Raw genomic sequence first — 19,112 nt, forward strand, 5'->3', positions numbered from 1 at the left:
CATTCACTTTTAACTTCCTGGTGTTGTCTTATAGTGACAGACTCCTACTGGTGAAGGGAAACTGTCACCAACAACCCCGAAGCAAGTCTTGCTCAAAAGCTTAAGCGGAGAACATCTGTCTTTCAGGAGATCTGTCAGAACACATCCCGGCCCCTCATCCACCTCTCCAAGCCAACCCCCAACCCCACAAATCGGATCTTTGGTTCCGTGCTACGGGAAGAAATTTACTTTAAAATACCCATGCACTGAGCTGGGTGCTGGGGTACAGTGGGGAGTGAGGGGATTAAATGTCCTACTTAGAGGAGCTTATAGTTTAGTAGAGAAGACTGATACACAAACAGATAATTTCAAAAAAATAAAAATACTGTAAAAAAGAACTTTCCTGACTCAGCTATCTGTGTGATTACAAACACACAGCTACCCGTGTGATTACACTTTTAAAATGTAACAAAATTTTCAAATTATTCGGAAAAGACCAATGTAATGGATATAGGATTTCATACACTAGGTCAGAATCAGGGCTTATTCAACCCAGGAGTCTATTTTGACAGGTGTAAGGGGTTCTGGGAGAGCTGGGTTGTGACAGATGCCATGCATCTTTGTGCACCTCATACTACTCCCGGAGTCAACCTTGCTGAAGATAATTTGATGCCAATAATTCCAGCATTGGGTTTTGACTTACTAACATCACCCCAAAAGTATCCTTCCCGGACCAATCACTATTTCTCAAGGGTTTACCTTATATGGTACAAAAGATACAATGGGAATGGACACATGTAATCCTCTCAGCAACCCCAAGAAGAACGTACTATCAACTACATCTTTTGCAAGTAAGTGGAAAGGCAGGAAGGTACACCTGGCAGTCTGGCTTCAATCACTATATATACTGCTCCTTTATGAGGATATTTTTACGTCTTTTTTAGCCACAAGTCCTTTGTCCATTTCTCAGCTCTCTATTGCATCCCCTTTCTTTGCCTAGCACCTGCCTTTACAGTTTACACTTTAGTTGAACTGCTTTTAGCTGTTGCCTTATTTCGACTACTTTAAAATGTGTTTAAAAATAGATCTTTGGTTTGGGAAATCATTTGGCTCCATCAGGAAGTCTCCTGTTCAAAATATGGTCTGAATTATATGAACATACACACACATGCACACACACACACACACACACACACACGTAAACACACACACAGTGGGGAACACATGACATCAACATAGCCTAATGAGAGAATAAAGGGAAAGAAGCTTAAGGATGGAGTTATATATATTTCTCAGTAATTAAAGTGTTTTTGTGTTTTGATGTGGTTCTGTCTTTTTGATATGGTTCTTATTATCAAAATGTCATTAATCTCTCAATAGTCATCTTAAGACAAGCTAATCAAAAAGTTCGTATTTTTCTTTAAAAAAAAAAAGCTACTATTTACTTTTGTTTTGGATTCTCTTCTCACTTTTCTCCAGAAATCCCTTATTTAACTAGTGTCCTCACCGTCAAATACCATGAAATAGAATGTCTTTTGTCACCAAATATCTTTTCTTCTGTCTAATGCTACTTTCTCATAGAAAGAAAAAGCAGCGTTTTTTTTCCAGTTGCCTAAATGCCTCTCCCTTAAGATTTCAAAAATATTAACCTCTTGTCTTATCTCTCCCCAAGATTTATGGCAGCAGAAGGGCCACTGAATACTAAAGAACAAGAAGTTCTCATATAATCATCCTGTTTCTATTAGACCATGGTTTATTGGGTGTTGGAGAAGTTAGTGACTTCCTTTGAGTTAATGAGCTGCTGAACCACAAAAAGCCAATCTGAGTCTGAGGGAGATGATTGCAAGTCACCCAGAGATCCCAGAATCTGAGCTGGATGTAGGACCTGGATGGAATTTGGAGTTGTCTCCCTTGGGGTGGGGATGAGCATATCAGGAGAAGGATGAACACAGAATTCTAGTGGCTGGAGGGGTGTCAGACAATGCTAACTCTTCATTAAAATCTGTTTTCCTCCTATTACAGAATTATAGGACTGTAGCTGGCATGGGGCTGCCCAAATAGCAACAGTATTTCCCAGTTTCCCTTGCAGCTGCACGTGGCCATATGACTAAGTTCTCACTAAGTTCTGTCTAACCCATTTAAAAGGCAATGGTTTCCTGTAGCCTAGAATAATGATAACAGAGAGATGTTTGGGAACTATGTATTGAAGTAGGTCCACTATCAGATTGGGGCCCTAAATGACTGGATATTCTAGTCTGGATCTATTAATCTTGGACTCTTACATGAGAGATAAGTAAATTGCTATTTTGTTTATGCTATAGAATTTTTAATTTTGCTTTTTACAGCAGTTAAGACAACCCTAATTAATATTAGTATCAATATTATTTGGACCTGTAACTTTTTAGACTGATAACTTTCATAAAAGTTTTCAGTTATAAATGTGAACTTATATTATAATAGTACTTTTAAAAATAAAATTCTGAAAAGTGTTTTAATGCAACCCTTTTACATATTGGAAGTTTAACTTATAAATGAATTACTTGTAAACTGGATAATTCTGAATGTACTAGAGATGCCTAGTTATAGGAAAACTGATGAATACTTTTATAAACTGAATATTAATATCTCCCTACTGAATCGGTTTTAGAATTTCAGAACAATACAAGAATTACTTTTAAAACTTAGTATTTTAAAATATAATTTTAATGTTCTACTACTTTTTTTTAATAAACTTATTTATTTTATTTGTTTATTTTTGGCTTTGTTGGGTCTTTGTCTCTGCACATGGGCTTTCTCTAGCTGCCATGATTTGCAGCTACTCTTTGTTGCGGTGCGCAGGGTTCTCATTGCGGTGGCTTCCCTTGTAGTGGAGTACTGGCTCTAGGCACGTGGGCTTCAGTAGTTGCAGCACATGGGCTCAGTAGATGTGGCTTGCGGGCTCTAGAGCACAGGCTCGGTGGTTGTAGCACACAGGGCTTAGTTGCTCCGCAGCCTGTGGGATCTTCCGAGACCAGGGATCGAACCCGTGTCCCCTGTATTGGCAGGTGGATTCTCATCCACTGTGCCACAGGGAAGCCCTGCTCCACTACTTTAATTGTGTTTTGTAATTAATTACTTTTAAACTTGGCAAATATGTTTTATGTTGTTTTAAAATTACTTGTAAAATGTTTTAAACCTTGACTCAAATTTTCTCTCTGTTTAGGCTAACTGCAAATTTGCAAGTGAGTATATACAGGCTCAACTTTGACTAAAGTTTTTCTACGGACAAAAGGCAGGCAGAGGACATGGGGGGTGGGGGGAGGACCATAGGGTCCTGCTCCATTTCAGCTGTGCTTCCTGTGCATCCAGTGCTGCAAGCCATGCTCTAACACACAAACACAAGTAATGGAAGAGTCTGCCCTTCGTGATTTTCAAAGATGATTGGAAATACAGAATATAAACCCACTAAATAGATTTAGAGATACTTAAAAATACCATAAAAGGAAGAGGAAAATCTCCAATGAAGAAATGACTGGGTTCTAAAAAGTTAATCAATTTTAACAATTCTAATCAATTTTCCCATAGAACCAATGTCATTTTTTATGGTTAAGGCACTAGAAATATTGTAAAAACCAAATGAAGCTCAAAAGAAAATCAGTTAAAATTCTGGATCAGTAGGAATGGAAGTTTTGTGGTAATGGCTCATTCACATTGAGAAGAACACCACTCATATCTGATGAGTCTCTGGGGGCTCTTGTCCTCCCATTCAGTCTTCAGGCACAGTGTCCTTGTGGCCTGCACATCAGAGACAGTTGAGACTTGTCTTAGGGTGAGGACAGGGGAGATCATGAGAAGAAGATGATTCTAGGTATGGTTCAGAGGTAGAATGACTGTAATGATGGATGTGGAGCAGAGGTGTCATACAGAGAGTTTTCTTGTGCACATTCCCAGCCAATATCCACCTCCAGAGGTAAACATTGTTTCCTTTTGTTTTTGTTTGTTTTTTATTACTGAGGTATAATTGACATGTAACATATTAGTTTCAGGTGTGCAACACTTGTGCATCTGAATATTTGTATATTGTGAAATGATAACCAAAATAAGTCTAGTTAACATCTGATGCTTTTATTTGTTCTCAAACTTCATATAAATACAATTATATAGTATATACTCTCTGTGCTTGGAATCGTTACACAATGTAGTGATTTTAAGATTTATCCAGGTAGTTGCGTGTATCAGTAGGTTGCTATTTTTATTTGTATGAATCTATAATTTGTTTATCCATTCTCCTATTGATGAATATTTGGATTATTTCCACTTTTTGGTGTAATGAAGGTGTTTTATTCTTGAACAAGTCCTTTTTGTGGACGTCTGCTCTCATTTTTCTTGTGTGCCTAAGAGTGCAATTGCTTGGTCATAGGGTAGGTTTAACTTTAGTTGCAACTGCCAAAAAGTTTTCAAAAGAGGTTGTGCCATTTTATACACTCACCTGCAATATATGAAAGCTCCAGTAGCTTCATAGCCTCTCAGCACTTGGTACTGTTCGTCATTTTTGTGGGTGTGTGGTATTATCTCATGGTGTGTGTTTTTTCTTTTGTTTTTTTTTGCGGTATGCGGGCCTCTCACTGCTATGGCCTCTCCCGCTGCGGAGCACAGGCTCCGGACGCGCAAGCCCAGCGGCCATGGCTCACGGGCCCAGCCGCTCCGCGGCATGTGGGATCTTCCCGGACCAGGGCACGAACCCGTGTCCCCTGCATCAGCAGGCGGACTCTCAACCACTGCGCCACCAGGGAAGCCCCTCTCATGGTGTTTTCGATTTGAATTTCCCTGATGACTAATGATGCTGAATGTCTTTCCATTTAATTTCTTGGCCATTTGTATATCTTCTTTGCAAAGTGTTTGTGAAAATGTTTTGCCCGTTTTTGAAAGCTGAGTGGTCTTATTATTGAGTTTTAAGAGTTCTTTATACTATCTGGTTACAAATCCTTTGCAGATGTATTTCAAAATATATATTTATTTATTTATTTATTTTTGGCTGTGTTTGGTCTTCGTTGCTGTGCGCGGGCTTTCTCTAGTTGCAGCGAGCAGGGGCTTCTCTTCATTGCGGTGTGTGGGCTTCTTATTGCGGTGGCTTTTCTTGTTGAGGAGCACGGGCTCTAGGCATGTAGCCTCAGTAGTTGTGGCACATAGGCTCAGTGGTTGTGGCTTGCGGCCTCTAGAGCACAGGCTCAGTAGTTGTGGCACACGGGCTTAGTTGCTCTGCAGCATGTGGGATCTTCCCAGACCAGGGCAGGAACTTGTGTCCCCTGCATTGGCAGGCAGATTCTTAACCACTGCACAACCATGGAAGTCCCTCACTTTCTTAATTGTGTTTTTTGATGAGCAGAAGTTTTAAATTTGGATGAAATCTATTTTATCTTTTCTTCCTTTATGGTTAGTACTTTTTGCTCTTTTATAAGAAATCTTTGCCACGCCATGCTCATATAGTCTCCTGTGTTTCCAGCTAGAAGATTTATAACTTAGATTTCACATTTAGATCTGCAATCCATTTTTTAAAAATTTATTTTCTTTATTTTTTGGCTGCATCTGGTCTTAGCTGTGGCATGCGGGATCTTCATTGAGGCATGTGGGATCTTTTCTTTGCGGCACGGGCTGTTTGTTGTGGCATGCAAGCTTCTCTTTAGTTGTGGCGTGTGGGTTTTCTCTCTCTAGTTGTGGGTGCTTGGGCTCCAGGGTGTGTGGGCTCTGTAGTCTGAGGCACGCAGGCTCTCTCATTGAGGCCTGCGATCGCAGTAGTTGCGGCATTCGAGTGTATTTCCTCCACAGCATGTGGGATCCTAGTTCCCTGACCAGGGATCAAACCCGCATCCCCTGAATTGGAAGGCCATTGCTTACCACTGGACCACCAGGGAAGTCCCCTGCAATCCATTTGAAATTAATTTTTGTGAGAGGTATGAGTGTAAGAGTCAAGGTTTATTTTTTTTTCTATCTGGGTGCTGTGTTCTTCCAACACCATTTATTCTAAGGTCTTTCTTTCCCCTAGAATTGCATTGGTGTCTTTTCCATTGGTCAAGTAACAGTATTTGTGTGAGCCTATATCTGGACTCTATTCTGTTCCATTGGTCTATTTGTTTATCCTTATGCCTATACCATAGTGTATTAATTACTTACCTTGATAGTAAAATCAATTTGAAAATTGGTAGCATAAATCTTCCATCTTTATGCTTATTTTAAAGATGATTTTGATGATTCTAGGTTTCTTTGCAATTACATTTAAATTTTTAAATTAGCCTATCAATTTCTACCAAAAAAGCCTGCTGGGATTTTGATTAGGATCGCATTGAATGTATAGACCATCTGGGGAGAAGTGACATCATAACAATTAAATCTTCCTCTGTGAAATAGGCTCTTTCTTCTTTCGTTAGGTCTTCTTTGATTTCTCCTTGTTTTATGATTTTCACTGTAGAATCTTATGCATTTTATTTAGTCCTGTGTACCTTATTATGTTTTAAATCCTATTGTAAATGGTATTATTTTTACATTTTCATATTTCAATTGTTTGCTGCAAGTATAAAGAAATACAGCTGATACTTGTATATTGACTTTGTATCACATGGCCTTGCTTAATTCACTTATTACTTCTAGTAGTTTGTACATTCCTTGGATATTCTATGTACACAATCATGTCATTTATGAATAAAGACAGTTTTACTATTTCCTTTCCAATTTTTACATTTTTTGTTCTCTCCTTATTGCACTGGCAGGAACTCCAATACAATGTTGAATAGAAGTGGTGATAACAGATATCCTTGTCTTGTTAGGGCGAAGCATACACTATGTCACCATTAAGTGTGATATTATTTGTATGTTTTAGGTAAATAATCTTTTTTTTTTTTTTTTTTGCAGTACATGGGCCTCTCACTGTTGTGGCCTCTCCCGTTGCAGAGCACAAGCTCCAGATGCGCAGGCTCAGCGGCCATGGCTCACGGGCCTAGCCGCTCCGCGGCATGTGGGATCTTCCCGGACTGGGGCACAAACCCATGTCCCCTGCATCGGCAGGCGGACTCTCAGCCACTGCGCCACCAGGGAAGCCCTAGGTAAATAATCTTATCAAATTGAGGAAGTTTCTCTCTATTCTTAGTCAACTAAGTTTTTATTATGAATGGGTTTTGAATTTTATAAAATGCTTTTTCTGTATCTTTTAAAATGATCACATTGTTAAAATTATATTGAATGACTTTTTAAGTGTTAAGCCAGCTATGTCATTTGGATTTTTTTTCCACCTGTATTCTAAAGGGATACTACTCTGTAATTTTTTTTTTCTTGTAATGTCCTTGATAGATTTTTGTATCAAGGTTATGCTGGCCTCTCTGAAAGATTTTGTGTAGAATTGTTTATCTTTTTCCTTAAACGTTTGGTAGAATTTACCAGGGTAGCCATCTGGATCTGGTGTTTTTGTTGTTGCAATGTTATAAATTATGGATTTAATTTCATTAAAAGATACAGGATTATTCAAATTTTCTGTAAGTTGTGTTTTCCTAAAAAGTTGCCCATTTCTTCTAGGTTGTCAACTTTATTGACATAAAGTTGTTCATGAATCCTCATATTATTTTTTTCATGTATGTGGCATCTATAGTCATGTTGCCTCTGTCATCCTTGATATTAGGTATATCTGTTTTCTCTCTTACTCTTTTCCTTGATCAATTCTGTCAATTTTATTAATCTTTTCAAAGAACCATCTTTTGGCTTCATTGACTTTCTCTGTTGTTTTTTTTTTAATTTATTTATTTTTGGCTGCATTGTGTCTTTCTTGCTGTGCACGGACTTTCTCTAGTTGTGGAGAGTGGGGGCTACTCTTCATTGTGGTGCACTTGCTTCTCATTGTGGTGGCTTCTCACGTTGCAGAGCATGGGCTCTAGGCATGAGGGCTTCAGTAGTTGTGGCTCGCGGGCTCTAGAGTGCAGGCTCAATAGTTGTGGCGCACTGGCTTAGTTGCTCTGCACCATGTGGGATCTTCCCGGACCAGGGATCCAACCTGTGTCCCCGGCACTGGCAGGCAGATTCTTAACCACTGCGCCACCAGGGAAGTCCCTGGCTTTCTCTGTTTTATATCTCTTTTCTATTTCATAAATCTCTAATTTTATTTCTTTCTTTCTACCTTCTCTTTTTTGTACCTTGTTGAGATAGATACTTAATTCATCAAATTTCCATCTAAGAGCTGCTATAGCTGCATCTCACAAATTTTGATATGCTGTATTTTCATTACTGTTACTTTCAAAATATTTTCTAATTTCTATTGTAATTTCATCCTTGATGAATCAGTTACTTAGAAGTAAGTTACTTAATTTCCAAATGATTTGGGATTTTCTAGATATGTAACCAACAGGATCCTATGGGTCCTTCCCCTAACAGACCTCTTCCCTATATCCTCTGCTTTAGCTCCTCTGAAGTATTGTACTTAGATGACTGTATCTGACACACAGTTCCTGAGTTGTTTTATAAATGCTAAACCCCCCACCAAATGGATGAAATTAACTACTTGATGACTGTGAGCACATAGCCTGCAGACCTACTGGAGCCTGAGGATTGATAATGTTAACCCCTGTGACACCACCCTGTTACCTCACCATCAACCAATCAGAGAATTTGGCAGGAGCTCATCACATACACTGGGATGCCCCTCCCTTACCTTACCTTTAAAAATGCCTTGCTGAAACCCATTGGGGAGGTCAGGCTTTTTGAGCACTAGTTGTCCCGGGTTCCTTATATGGTGCCTTACAATAAATGCTGCACTTTCCCTCACCACAACCCACCAGGCGAGTGGACCCACGTTTTGGTTTGATAACAGATATCTTATTGTTATTGATTTCTGGTTTAATTTTTCTGTGGTTAAAGAACATATTTTGTATAATTTTAATCCTTTGACACTGATTACTAGTTTTATGGCTCAGCATATATTTTGTTCATTGTTCCATAAGCACTTGAAAAGATGGAGCAACCTACAGCTGTTGAGTACAGTTTTCTACAAGTGTCAGTTAAGTTGCTTAGTATTGTTGCTCAAATGTCCTATATCCTTACTAATATTTTGCCTGCTTGTCTATTGATTACTGAGGAGATATGTTAAAATCTCCAACTCTAATTCTATATTTGTCTTTCCCATACAGTTCTGTCAAGTTTTTGCTTCATAAATTTTGAAGTTATATTATTAGGTGCATATACATTTAGGATTATGTATTTCTCCTATGGAACTGATCTTCTAATTATTATGAATTTCCTTTTATTCTCTGTTACTTCTTCCTCAACACCTCCTTTGACCATTAATAATATAGCCATATCAGTTTTCATATGGTTACTGTTTTCACGGACTATCTTTTCCCATGTTTTATTTCCAGTTACTTATATTTAAATCAATTATGTTTAAGTGTATCTCTTGCAGGCAGGATATTGTTGGTTGTTTTATAAAAAACAGTCTGACAATCTTTTTCTTTTAAAGAGTTTTTAGTCCACTTAATTTTTTGTGATTACTGATATAGTTAGCTTTAAGTATACAATATTTGTTTTTTAATTTGTTCCATATGTTACTTCTTTCTTTGTTCCTGCTTTCCAAGTTTGTTTCAGGTTAGTCAAATATGTTTTAATTCTCCATTTTTCCTCTTTTATTGTCTTTTAACATATATTTCTTATATATTTAGTACTCTAATGATTACAATATACATCTTTAATTTATTACTGTCTTTTTTTTTTTTTTGGCGGTACACGGGCCTCTCACTGTTTTGGCCTCTCCCGTTGCGGAGCACAGGCTCTGGACACGCAGGCCCAGCGGCCATGGCTCACGGGCCCAGCCGCTCCACGGCATGTGGGATCTTCCCGGACCGGGGCACGAACCCGTGTCCCCTGCATCGGCAGGCGGACTCTTGACCACTGTGCCACCAGGGAAGCCCTATCTTGAATTAGTACTTAATTGCTTCACATACAGTGTAAGAGCCTTACAACAGTATAATTATAATTTTATTTATCTTTCCTGAAATTTGTGTTATCATTGTCATATATGTTACTTCAAATGTTATGAACCCCACAATACATTGACAGTATTATTGTTTTAGACAGCAAATAGTCTTTTAAAAAGAGTATGAAGTGAAAATTTTAAAATTTTACCATTGATACCATATCAAGATATCAAATTCCTAGAAATAAACCTAAAAAAAGATATACAAGTCCTCTATGCAGAAAGTGAGAAATAATATTGGAAGAAATTAAAGAGACCTAAATTAATGGAGTGAAATACCATGTTTATGTGTTATGAGTCAATACTGCAAGGATGTCAGGTCACTGCAATTTAGTCTTCAGATTCAATGCAATGCCAGTCAAAATCTCAATGTGTAGAACTGTGTGTGTGTGTCTGTGTCTGTCTGTATGTGTGTAGCTGATTTAAAAATCTTAGCCAAGGCACCTGAAGAAGAACAAGGCTCACCAAAGAAGATATACAGATGGCAAATAAGCATATGAAAAGATGTTCCACATCATATGTCATCAGGCAAATGCAAATTAAAGTGACAATGAGGTAACACTACACACCTATGAGAATGGCCAGAAACCAAGAACACTGATGACACCAAATGCTGGCAAGGCTATGGTGCAACAGATACTCTTTCATTGCTGGTGGGAATGCAAAATGGTATAGCCACTTTGGAGGTTGCTTACAAACTATACATACTCTTACCATACATCCAGCCATCCAGCAATCGTGAGTCTTGGTATTTACCCAAAGGAGTTGAAAACTTATGTCCATACATAAACCTGCACTCAGATTTCCATGCCCCACCACCCAGCTTAATTGAGGTATAATTGATAAAGTTATATATATTTAAAGTGTACACCACAATGATTTGCTACATTTTTAGATTGTGAAATGATTACCACAATCAAGTTAATTAACACACCCATCACCTAACACAGTTACCTTTTTTGTGTGTGTGGTGAGAAAGCTTAACATTTACTTCCTTAGCAAATTTCAAGTATCCAATACAGCATTATTAACTATAGTCACCATGCTGTACATTAGATTCTCAGAACTTATTCATCTTATAACTGAAATTTTATACCCTTTGACCAACATCTCCTCATTTTCCCTACCTTCTAGCCCTTGGTATTGGTAACCACTGATCTACTCTGTTTTCATGAGTTCAGCTGTTTTCTTTTTTCAGATTCCACACATAATAATTCCACATCCTACTTTATGTGATAGCATACAGTACTTGTCTTTCCCTTCTGGTTTACTTCACCTAGCATAATGCCTTCTAGGTTCATCTATGTTGTCACAAATGACAGCATTCCCTTTTTATGGCTGAATAATATTCTATTGTATGTGCATATAACATAGTTTCATTATCCATTCATCTTTTGGTGGACACTTAGGCTGTTTTCATATCTTGACTATCGTGAATAATGCTGTAACGAATACGGAAGTGCACACATCTCTTCCAGGTGCTGATTTTGCTTCCTTCAGACACATACCCAGAAGTGGGACTTCTGGATCTTACCGTAGTTCTATATTTAATTTCTTGATGAACCTCCAATCTGTTTTCTATAATAGCGGTATGAAATTACATTCCCACCAGCAATGTACAAGAGTTCCCTTTTTGCAACATTCTTGTCAACATTTGTTATTTCTTACATATATTTCTTATGATAATAGCCATTCTAACAGGTATGAGGTGATATCTCATCAGTTTTGATTTGCATTTCCCTGATAATTATTGACGTTGAGCACCTTTTTATCCATCTGTTGGCCATTTGTATATTTTCTTTGGAAAGATATCTATTCACGTACTTTGTCCATTTTTTAATTGGATTATTTGTTTTATTCCTATTGAGTTACATAAGTTTCTTATATATTTTAGATATCAACCCCTTATCAGATATATGATTTGCAAATATTTTCTCCCATTCTGTAGGTTGTCTTCTCATTTCCTTGTTTCCTTTGCTGTACAGAAGTTTTTGGTTTGATGTAGTCCCAGCTGTTTATTTTTGCTTTTGTTGCTTGCGATTTTGGATGACCTAAAAAAATCATTGCCAACACCAATGTCAAGGAGCTTTTCCCTATGTTTTTTTCAAAGAGTTTTATCGTTTCTGGTCTTACATTTCAGTCTTGAATCCATTTCAGGTTAGTTTTGTGAGTGGTGTAAGATAGGGGTCCAATTTCATTCTTTTGCAATGTGGATATCTAGTTTTCCCAACACCATTTATTGAAGATACTATCCTTTTCCCATTTTATATTCTTGGCACCCATGTCAAAGATTAGTTAACTGTATATGTATGCATTTATTTCTGGGCTGTCCACTCTCTTCCATTGGTCTATGTGTCTGTTTCTTATGCTTGTATCATACTGCTTTGATTACTATAGGTTTTTAATGTAGTTTGAAATCAGGACTTGTAATGCCTCCAGCTTTGTTCTTTTTTCTCAAGGTTGTTTTGGCTATTTGGAGTCTTTTGTTGATACAGATGTTTATACCAGCTTTATTTGTTTGTTTGTTTTTCATTTTTCAATTATTTATTTATTTTGGCTGCACTGAGTCTTCGTTGCAGCACGTGGGCTCTTTGTTGTGGCATGTGGGCTTCTCTAGTTGCGGCGCGCAGGCTCTAGAGTGCGCAGACTCAGTAGATGTGGTGCATGGGCTTAGTTGCTGTATGTGGAATCTTAGTTCCCTGACCAGGGATTGAACCCATGCCCCCTGCATTGGGAGCATGGGGTCTTAACCACTGGACCACCAGGGAAGTCCCTATAGCAGCTTTATTTGTAATTGCCAAAACTTGGAAGCAATTTGGATGTCTTTCAGTAGGCAAATGGATAAATAAACTGTGGTACATCTGGACAGCAGAATATTATTCAGTGTTAACAAGAAATGAACTACCAAACCATAAAAAGACATGGAGGAAACTTAAATGCATGTTACTAAGTGAAAGAAACTAAAATGAAAAGGCTACTGTGATGGTTAATTTTAAGTGTCAACTTGACTGGGCTAAGGTATGCCCAGATAGCTGGTAAAACATTATTTCTGAGTGTGTCTTCGAGGGTGTTTCTAGACGAGATTAGCATTTGAATTGGCAGACTGAGTAAAGAAGATCACTCTTTACCCTTGTGGGTGGGCATTACCCAATCCATTAACGTCCTGAATAAAACCAAAAGGTGAGGGAAGGACAAATTTACTCTCTACTTGAGCTAGGACATCCATCTTCTCTTGCCCTCACACATGGTCACTCCTGGTTCTTGGGCTTTTGAACTGGACTATGACTTAAACCATTGGCTTCCCTGGTTCTCAGGCTTTCAAACTGGGATTGGAACTACACCACTGGCCTTCCTGTGCTCCAGCTTGCATATGGCAGATCAGGAGATTTCTCAGATTCCGTAATCAGTGAACAAATCCCTCATAATAAGTCTCTTACTATCTACCTATCTATCTATCTATCTGTCTATTTATCTATCTATCTATCTATGTGTATATATATCCTATTAGTTCTGTTTCTCTGGAGAACCCTGACTAATACAGCTACAAAGTACATGATTCTGACTATATAACATTCTGGGAAAGGCAAAACTATGAAGACAGTAAAATGATCACTGGTTGCCAGGGGTTTGAGGGGAGGGAGGGATGAATTGGTGAAGCAAAGAGGATTTTTAGGGCAGTGAAAATACTCTGTATGATAATATAATGGTGGATTTATGTTATTATATTATATTTGTTCAAGCCCATAGAATATACAACACCAAGAGTGAGCCCTAATGTAAAGTATGGACTTTGGGTGATAATGATGTGTCAGTGTAGGTTCTTTGATTGCAACAAATGTAACACTCTGGTGGAGGATGCTGATGATGTGGTAGGCTATGCCTGTGTGGGGCTGGGAGTACATGGGAAGTCTCTGTACCTCCCATCAATTTAACTTTGAAACTAAAACTGCTCTAAAATTTAAAAAGCCTAAAAAAATGGAATCAAAAAATTTTTGTCAGTAATTCTTTTTGTTAAAAAAACAAGGTGGAAGACTTGCTGTACTAAGCTACAACTGTCTTGTGTTGGTTTAAGAATAGTCAAGTAGGTGAAATAAGGCACCACAGAGAATCTAGAAACTGGTTCATGCACACAAGGACATTTGATTTATGATGAAGCTGTCACTGCAAAGCACTTGGAAAATATAGCTTATCAATAAATGGTGTTAGGCGGAAAAAAACCCACAAAGCTTGATTCTTACTTAATATTCTACAAAATACGAATTCCAATTTATAGACATAAATGTACAAAAAATCCTAGATGGTGTAATAAGAAAAAGAACTGGGACTTCCTGGTGGTCCAGTGCTTGTGGCTCTGCACTCCCAATGCAGGGGGCCCGGGTTCGATCCCTGTTCAGGGTACTAGATCCCGCATGCCTCAACTAAAGATACCACACATGGCAATGAAGATCCTCCATGCCGCAACTGAAGATCCCTCATGCTGCAACAAGGATCCTGTGTGCCACGGCTGAGACCCGGAACAGCCAAATAAAGAAATAGATAGATAGATAAATAAATATTTTTTAAAAAGGAAAAGAAATGAGAGATATTTAAACTGGAAAGGAAGATATGTCCCTACTTGCAGAGAACACATTTGTCCATGTAGAGGATTCCAAGGAATCTACACAAAAAGCTACTAGAACTTACAAGTGATTAGCAAGGTCAGAGTATAAAAAAGGTCAACATACAAAAATTAACTTGCATTTCTATATATTTGTAATAAACAATTGGAATCCAAAAGTTAAAAATGGCATCAATAGCTCTTCATAATTGAAGCACTAGGTATAATTATAATAGGACATGCAGGATCTTTATTTTGAAAATCAAAAAATGTTGATGAAATAAAGCAGAGAAGACCTAAATGAATGGTGAGACATACGCTTTTCATTGATTGAAAAATTCAATATAGTTAAGATGTCAATTCTCTCTAAGATGATATAAAGATTTAATGTAATCCCTATTAAAATCCCAGCAGAATTCTTTGCAAATATAGAAAAGATAATTCTAAAGTTCATATGGAAATGTGAAGAAACTGAAGTATCTAAAACAATTTTGAAAAACAAGAACATAGTTGGAAGACACATTACACATTAAGATATATCATAAAGCTACAGTAAAGAAGATGGTGGTATTGGTGAAAGGATAGACACATAGATCAGTAGAACAGAATAGACTCCAGAAATAGACCTTCATAAATTCAGTCTATTGATTTTTAATGAAGATATAGAGGCAATTCAATGGAGAAAGGACAGTCTTCTGCACAAATGATCCTGGAAAAATTAGACATCCATATGCAAAAAAAGTGAACCTTGACCTATATCTCACACCACATAGAAAATGAATTTAAAATGGACAATAGACCTAAGTGTAAGATGTAAAACTATAATACTCTTCGAAGAAATTACAGGAGAAAATTTTCATGAGATTGGGTAGGGCAAAAATTTCTTAATACAAAACCAAAAGCATAATCCATAGCAGAACAAATTTATAAATTAGACTTTGTTGAAACTTGAATCTTCTTCTTCTCAAAAGACATTAAGAGAATGAAAAGATAAGCCATGGGCTGGGAGAAAAGTTTACTAATCATAAATCTGACAAAGAACGTTTACCAAGAATATATACAGAACTCTTAAAACTTGAAAAAAAAATACAATTAAAAAAAAGCGGGGGGGGGGGCTTCCCTGGTGGCGCAGTGGTTGAGAGTCTGTCTGCCGATGCAGGGGAGACGGGTTCGTGCCCCGGTCCGGGAAGATCCCACATGCCGCGGAGCGGCTGGGCCCGTGAGCCATGGCCGCTGAGCCTGCGCGTCCGGAGCCTGTGCTCCGCAACGGGAGAGGCCACAACGGTGAGAGGCCCGCGTACCGCAAAAAAAAAAAAAAAAAAAAAGTGGGCAAAAGATTTGAACAGACACTTCACCAGAGGAGATATATGGATGGCAAAAAACACATGATGAACCCATTAGTCATTATGGAAATGAAAATGAAAACCAAATGGGAAACTCTTGCACACCTATTAGAATGGCTAAAATAAAAAATAATGACAATACCCAGTGCTGATAAAGATCTATAGCAACTGGAACTCTCCTACATTGCTTGTAAGAATGGAATAATCATCCTGGAAAACATGTTGATAGTTTCTAATAAAGTTAAACAAATACCTATGTGACCCAGCAATCCTACTTTTATGTATTTAGTCTAGAGAAATGAAAACACATGTCCACACAAAAACTTGTACATAAAGGTTCATAGCAGTACTATTCGTAACTGTCAAAAACTGCAAACAACCCAAAATGGCCTTCAACAGATGAATAGATAAATAACTGTGGTGTATTCATACAATAGAGTGCTACTCATCAGTAAAAAGGAATAAGCTATTAATACACAAACAACATGGATGAATCTGAAATACATTATGCTAAGTGGAAGAAGCCAGTCTCAAAATTTAATATAATGTATATTTCCATTTATATGACATTCAGGAAAAGATAAAACTGTAGTAATGGCAAACAGATCAATGGTTTCTGGGGATTAGGTTTGGGTTGAGAGACTGATTAAGGAGTGTTAGAATTGTTCTTTATCTTGCTTGTGGTGGTGGTTATAAGGATCTCTGCATTATTAAAACTCATAAAGCAGTAAACCAAAAAAAAAAAAAGAGTGAATTTGCTGTGTGTAAACTTTAAAATAATTAATAGATAAATAAGTTGAGATGTATTAGTGAAACGGAGCAGGACCCTGTGGTCCTTGCCCCACTCCCTGTCCTCAGCCTGCCTTTCGTCTGTGGAAAATCTTTAGCCAAAGAATAGGTTTGATCAGAGAAGTGAGGAAATGCAGAAACCAAGGAAAACAGTCAAAGGAGACCAAATAATAATAGTTTAATCATTAAGCACAGTCAAGGACCTTTAGTTCCTCCTTAAGGGCTATAGATAATATTCTGAGCCATGTCCTGTGAGCTGTTTTGCAGATACCAAAGCCCCCACCAGGTGGAGGAGGATGACTACATGATGACCAAATTGAAGCCGTGACATAAGCTGCCACAGTTCCGAGAACTGGTCTCAAAGAAATGGGAACAAACTCTGGAACTAAAGATTAACTGTACTTAAAACAACCAAGGTGACACTGATCAGACCACCACATTACCGGTTTCAAGATGACTGTCAGAGCTGACTGGGCTGTTCTGCTCCCTCCCTCTGCCTATACAGCCCTGAAACTCCCCTTTAAAAGCCCCTTCCCCTGAGCAGCAGTCGGGAGTTGGTTCTCCGACAGGAGCCCACCCTCTCCCCCGGTTGCCAGGCTCTGAAATAAAGCAACCTTTCCTTTCCTACCAACACTTGTCTCTCAAGAACTGGCTTTCAAGCGGCAAGCAGTCGGACGTGGGTTCGGTAACATGAGAGTTTAGACTCATCATCTTGGGTCAAACTGAAAGTCCACGTAGCCTACAATTTTATGGCTGGTAGTGCAGTAAAATAAGATAGTTGCTATTTATCCTCTCTGGCCCCATATATGCCAGTATATTTTAATGGTTATCTGTCATTCTGTTAGGCATGACTGACTCATTCTTACTCTGAAAACACATTTATTTTACCTTGTAAGCCATTTACTAAAGGTCACAGTAACATGCAGTAACATTTTTTATAAGTGGAAATTTTAATAATCTAGAAGAATCAACTGAATAACTATTTGTACTAAAAAGACAGTTCAATAAAGGGGCAGAATATAAGATCAACATACACAAATTGATGTTTTTTCCTATATACCAGTTAAAAAAGTAAGAGAATAAAAGATCCCATTAACAATAGCAGGAAAGGGGGCTTCCCCTGTGGTGCAGTGGTTAAGAATCCGCCTGCCAGTGCAGGGGACAAGGGTTCAATCCCTGGTCTGGGAAGACCGCATATGCTGTGGAGCAGCTAAGCCCGTGTGCCACAACTACTGAGTCTGCACTCTAGAGACCTCGAGCCACAACTACTGAGCCTGCGAGCTGCAAGTACTGAAGCCCACGCGCCTAAAGCCCCTGCTCCACAACAAGAGAAGCCACTGCAATGAGGAGCCTGCGCACCTCCATGAAGAGTAGCCCCCCACTCACCACAACTAGAGAGAGCCAGCACACAGCAACGAAGACCCAATACAGCCAAACAAAATAATAATAAATGAAAAAGAGTCCCTGGAATTCCCTGACTGTCCGGTGGTTAGGACTCCACACTCTCACTGCTGAGGGCCCAGGTTCGATCCCTGGTTAAGGAACTAAAATCCCACAAGCTGTGCAGTGCAGCCAAAATAAAAAGAGTCCCTATCTTTGCAGGTGCAATGGAAAAAGTAGCAGCTCAAATAAAAATTATAAAAAAACAAAAACGGATAAAACCTATAGCAGGAAAAACTAAACATTTCCTAAGAATAAACAAAAAAGTAATATGCAAGACCTATTTGAAGAAAACAATAAAACCTGACTAAAAGACATAAAATATGACTTGAATAAATATCTTGTTCCCAGGTAGGAAATCTTAGTATTGTACAAATTATTAAGTTTGCCAGTCTCCCAACATTAACTGGTAATGTCAAGGCAATCCAATCAAAATTTCATTTGAATTTTTATGGACTTTGATGAGTTGATTCTCAAATTTATATTGAATACTAGAAAAGAAAATGTGTCAAAAAATTAAAAGAAAGACAAAAATTGAAAAGAAATATTTAAAAACAAACTAGCAGTATAGTGATTGAAAGTGTGGTATAGTTGTGTAAAAAGATAGCCTCATGTACATAAAGGAATTTAGTTTGCAATAAAGATGTTAGTTTTAATCATTGTAAGAAAGGATGAATTATCAATAAATAATGTTTGTTATCTATTTGGGGAAAAAGGTAAGGTTAGATCCTGACTCTGCATTGTATCAAATTCCAGAGATAGATATAAAAAACAAAACTAGAGAACTACTAGGAGAAAATATAAGAGAATATTTGTATAATCTGGGAGAAAAGGAAGGCTTTTATAAGTAAGACACGAAAATCCAAGAACAGTGAAGGAAAAGTCTTACACATACAAATTCAAAACTTCTGTATATAAATAATACTAAATAAGGAATTCAACAAAAGATTAAAATTCAAAATGTGTGAAGAGCTTCACA

General features: G+C 37.9%; 1 protein-coding gene across 2 annotated transcripts in view; it reads right to left on the minus strand.

Moving 5' to 3' along the window:
- LOC115859843 (flavin-containing monooxygenase 5-like) overlaps positions 1 to 19,112 on the minus strand; it is a 72,689-nt gene that overhangs the window by 39,032 nt on the left and 14,545 nt on the right. The gene's annotated exons all lie outside the window — the stretch shown is intronic.

Source organism: Globicephala melas, chromosome 1 (genome assembly GCF_963455315.2).
Source record: "Globicephala melas chromosome 1, mGloMel1.2, whole genome shotgun sequence".
In the NCBI taxonomy this organism is placed as follows: domain Eukaryota; kingdom Metazoa; phylum Chordata; class Mammalia; order Artiodactyla; family Delphinidae; genus Globicephala; species Globicephala melas.